This window comes from Bubalus kerabau, chromosome 5 (assembly GCF_029407905.1).
Source record: "Bubalus kerabau isolate K-KA32 ecotype Philippines breed swamp buffalo chromosome 5, PCC_UOA_SB_1v2, whole genome shotgun sequence".
In the NCBI taxonomy this organism is placed as follows: Eukaryota; Metazoa; Chordata; class Mammalia; order Artiodactyla; family Bovidae; genus Bubalus; species Bubalus kerabau.
Genome location: NC_073628.1, coordinates 88,794,097 through 88,799,284, shown reverse-complemented (window position 1 = coordinate 88,799,284; position 5,188 = coordinate 88,794,097). Strand labels below are relative to the sequence as shown.

Here is a 5,188-nt window from a genome sequence, read left to right as displayed (position 1 = left end):
GCACCAAAATTATCTCTATTGAATCTGCCACTCTGTCGTTTACTAGTGGTGTGGGTTGGGCAGGTCATTTAACCTCTCAGCACCTTACCTTTCTTATCTGCATTATGAGGATAAGAACATTTAGCTCCTAGTGTTTTCTTAGGACTAAATGAGATGATTTAGATGCTTGTTATAAGGTAGCAGCCATTAGTAAACCTTTCTGCCCACCCATCTTTCACAACCAAACCAGTTTAAGAAGGAAGCTTCGTCTGTCGGAGCTGAGCAGGTGCAGCACTTTCCACATGAGCCCCTCTCTGCAAATGCGCCAAGATGAGTTGATTCCAGCAGTGTGATGACCAGTTTTATGGTCATAACCAAGGAGTCTCTCTTCCTTAAGGGTGGCATGTATACACTGTCTCCTGACTCCCTCACAAGCCTCTAACTTGCTTGGCTCTGGGCCTGTTTGTTTTCTCTGATCTGATGATCCCTGAAGCAACTCTGAAGACAGGGACACAAAGGGTGGGCTAAGGAGGGGTGAGCAGGCACAGGGACTGGGAGAGGAGAGGTTGGATTCAGAGAAAACAAAAAAGGCAAGGAAGCAATCTGCCAAGGTGATTAGAGGCCGCCTTCCCTAGGGTGTAACTCAACACAAAGTCGATTTTCCTTCTGACAGCAGTTTTCACATCCTGCAAGGCTTGCCATAAGCAGAATTGGAGAGGTAAGCCCCGCTATCTGAAAGGAGGGAAGAAAGACAAATTTTATATATGCTCGAAAGTCTCAGAAATACTCCTGGAGAAAAGGATAAAAGCTTTTAAACATGACTGTTTGACCCACTCGGTTTTGCATGGCTCTACTCTCCATGAAAAGGAGAAAAGCTACTCTGTCTAAAGCAGACTCCTTTTTGGGGGCTTCCTTGGTGGTCCAGTAGTTAAGACTCCATGCTGCTTCCACTGCAGGGGGTGAGGGGGGTAGGCACTGGTTTGATCCTGATGGGGAACTCAGATTCCGCATGCCTGGAGGCAAGGTTAAAAAAAAAAAAAAATCAGATTCCTCTCAAAGAGCTCTAGGGCTCCAGTCTCTCCTACCTGCCCAGCAAGTTGAGCACAAGTGGCTCCAAGTGGCAGCCAAACCCCTGTCCAATCTGACTCCAATTCCATATTTTCAATTTGGTCTCCCATCAAGATCCTCTTCCCGAGACCAAACTGGGACATTTTATTTACCTCTAAAATACCTGTAAATAAAATGTACCTCTAAAGTCCCTTGGACTGCAAGGAGATCCAACCAGTCCATCCTATAGGAAATCGGTCCTGAATATTCATTGTAAGGACTGATGTTGAAGCTGAAACTCCAGTACTTTGGCCACCCGATTCGAAGAACTGACCTATTAGAAAAGATCCTACTGGGAAAGATTGAAGGCGGGAAGAGAAGGGGACGACAGAGGATGAGATGGTTGAATGGCATCACTGACTCTATGGACATGAGTTTGAGTAAACTCAGGGAGTTGGTGATGGACAGGGAAGCACTGCGTGCTGCAGTCCATGGGGTCGCAAAGAGTCAGACACGACTGAGCGACTGAACTGAACTGAACTGAAAATACCTGTGATTTTCTTTCATAGACATTACGCATTCCTTGTGCAATGATTTGTTTGTTTAAAAAGTATTTAACCAAACGCTGATCAGGCAAATTTATTTTCTTTTCTACCCACTTACATTTATTCAGGGTTTCCCAGTTACAGTGGTAAAGAATCCACCTGCCAATGAAGAAGATGTGGGTCAAAAAGATCCCCTGGAGGAAGGTATGGAACCCACTTCCAATATTCTTGCCTAGAGAATCCCATAAACAGAGGAGCCTGTGGGCTACAGTCCATGGGGTCACAAAGAGTCGAACACGACTGAGAGATTAACTCTTTCACTTTTCACTGCATTTATTCTATGGAGGTCCTTTTCTTCACCCCAAATGAAAATTCAGGCAGTCACATTTTCTTATCTAATCATTGTGGCAGCAAAAGATCCTCTGAAAAATGCTGGATTAAAAGGATCAGTCTTAAACCCAGGCTGTCTTTCCCCACCTCAGGACTGCTGCAAGCAGGAAGGCTGCCATGGGGGAGAGGAGATCTGGTTGGATAATTCTCTTTCTCCTTTTGCTATCCTTCCTCCTCCACATCGATTACCTGTATTTCCGATGCTTCCACTGTTCAAGATGGAAGACAGAGAAGAGATAAGGGGAACAGAAAAGTTGCTACCTAAACGGTATTTTCTGGACTTCATCCTTGTATCTTCAGAGACCACCAGTATCACCCGGAGCCTCTCCATGGAGACAAGAACAGTGATTCTCTGGCTGGTTGCTTACTCCTTTCTTGAGCACAGCACTTCTCAAGGCGGGTCCAGGGATCCCAGAGAATTCTTGAGACCCTTTCAGGGAGGCTGCAAGGTCAAAACCACATTCATCATGATACTAAGATGTGCTGTACCTTTTTCACTTTCTTTCTCCCATGAGTGTACAGTATGTTTTAAAGAGACTATAGTATGCTGCTGCTAAGTCACTTCAGTCGTGTCTGACTCTGTGCGACCCCATAGACGGCAGCCCACCAGGCTCCCCCATCCCTGGGATTCTCCAGGCAAGAATACTGGAGTGGGTTGCCATTTCCTTCTCCAATGCATGAAAGTGAAAAGGGAAATTGAAGTCACTCAGTCGTGTCCGACTCTTAGCGACCCCATGGACTGCGGCCCACCAGGGTCCTCCGTCCATGGGATTTGCCAGGCAAGAGTACTGGAGTGGGGTGCCATTGCCTTCTCCGACTATAGTATGTATTCATAATTATGTGAGAAGGCTATTCGGATATTCCTCCCTTTTCCAACTAGTGCACATCTGCATGAGGTTGAACCTTCTTCTCTTACTTCAACCAAAACACTAAATGCAGAACAACAGACAGAATGCCAAAGCAGAATCCTGTGGTCTTCCATTAAACCAGACATTAAAGGGATTTGCAAAATTGTAAAACAGCACCACTCTTCTCTCTAAATTGTTTTTCTATCTTAGAAAATATCTTATATCCACATAAAAATATTATTCATTGTTGTTGTTCAGTCGCTAGGTCATGTCCAACTCTTTTGCAACCCCATGGGCTGTAACCCAGCAGGCCCCTCTGTCCATGGGATTTGCCAGGCAAAAATACTGGAGTGAGTTGCCATTTCCTTCTTCAGGGGATCATCCAGAACAAGGCATCAAATCTGTGTTTCCTGCATTGGCAGGCAGGTTCTTTACCACTGAGCCACCAGGGGGAGGGATTTAAGAACACCATAATTCTCAACCTTAAAATCTGTCTCTTCTGAACTCCTATATTATATATTGATGTTGATTATGATATACTGATGTCCTATATTATATATATATATATTATATATTGATGTTGATTATATTCCTATTATGATTTTGTGATATTATTTGCTTACAGTTGTTCATGGCCATATGGTCATACATAAACCCTGACCAACAAGAATGTGAGCTACTTCAAGGTCTGATTTATTCATCTTTTAATCCCCAGTACTTAGAAGAGTAGGAGGAAGTAAATGGCAACCCACTCCAGTATTTTTGCTGGAGAATTCTGTGGACAGAGGAGCCTGGCAGGTTATAGTCCATGGGGTCACAAAGAGTCAGACATGACTGAATGACTAGTACCCACTCACTCACTTAGAAGAGAAATGCTGATTACATATCAGTCGAATTTATAGAGGCTAATTCTAACCTCCTGAAAGTAGATCATTAGAAGGGAGGATCACTCTAAGACTGAAAATTCTTGCCTTTTTTTTTTTTTTTTTTTTGGCATCTGTTCCTTTAGATCTCTTCTATATTGTTGGTAAGGAAATTGAAGCGATATTACAGGAAAGATAAATCAGAGCCTGCCTGGGATGAAAGCCCAATTCTTAAAGCATACGTGAGGCTCTCAAATGAGGCTCTGGTGATTTAGGAACATCACGAGCCTTTCCAGGGGAGGCAGCTGTTCAAGATAAATTATTGACTCTAGCCATTCCTGTCACCCTTCAAAGCACCCCAGAAACAGTGACACCATTATCTCCAATTTTGCACACCGAAGTGGCCAGTTCATAGAATTGTTGAACGTTTGTGCAAGTACGCACCTTCAGACATTTTCTCATTTGCAAATGAGTTATGTAAATTGCTCAAGTCCACCGGGGCCAACTAATGGTGGAGTCCTTTATGACATCTTTATGACCCTTTCAACTCCACTGATTATAAATGCACATGGCTATAATACAGGAACACATTATGACAGAAGGAGAGATCAAGTCTTACTAGGGAGAGAAACTTCAAAGGAAGATTTATAGAGGGAGGAAGAGGCGGTAGAAGAAAGGGAGAGAAAGGAAGGGAGAGAATAGGGGAAAGAGGAACAGAATACAGACAAGGATGCAAAAAACTAAGACTATGTTTACTGTTTTAAAAGGAAGCAAACAAAGCCCCTGCCATTTCCCATGATTCTTCCACCAGAAGGCTGTGGATTTCGTTTTCTACTATTGCATAGCAAATTAACACAAACAGGAGCTTAAAACAGCTCTCACTGATCATCTCACTGCTCCATAGGTCAGAAATCCTGGTGCTATCCCCACCAACTTCTCAGCTCAGACGTCACAAGGCTGCAATCTTGTGTCTCAGTGTTGGTCAGGCTGTGTTCTTATCTGGACCTCGGGGTCCTTTCCAAGTTCATTCAGATTATTGATACAGTTCAATTCATTGTGGTTGCGGGACTCATAGCAACTTGTCTCTTCAAAGTCAGCAAGAGAATGTTTTCTACTATGACTCTCTGACTTCAGGAGATGCCTAGCACCATGCCTTTTAAGGATTCCCCTGGTTAGGTCAGGCCCAGCAAAGATAATCTCCTTTTTTTAGTAACTCAGTCAACTGACTCGTAACCTAATCATGGGAGTAATGTCCCATCATATTCTCTAGCTCCAGCTTCACTCAAGACAAGAAGACTAGATACTGTGGCACAAAAAGAGGTGGGAGTTTGAGGGACCAGAGTAAAATCCTGCCTCTTATGGCCTATCCTCTGGTCCAGTGATTTATCTTTTACAAAATACAGTCACTTCCTGCCAACTTTCTGGAGTCTTATCCCATTAGCATCAGTTCAAAGCCCCAAATCTAGGTTTACTTTTCATTCAATGATTTTCTAAAGATGAAAGCAACAATTCTAGC

At 43.5% G+C, this 5,188-nt stretch overlaps 1 long non-coding RNA gene across 1 annotated transcript; it reads right to left on the bottom strand.

Moving 5' to 3' along the window:
* Positions 1-1,886: 1,886 nt before the first annotated feature.
* Positions 1,887-4,845, bottom strand: LOC129652976 (uncharacterized). The gene is made up of 2 exons (XR_008714880.1): positions 4,567-4,845; positions 1,887-2,403 (listed from the first exon to the last, which is right to left on the bottom strand). It is a non-coding gene; the product is annotated as an uncharacterized LOC129652976 (long non-coding RNA).
* Between the last annotated feature and the right edge of the window lie 343 nt (positions 4,846-5,188).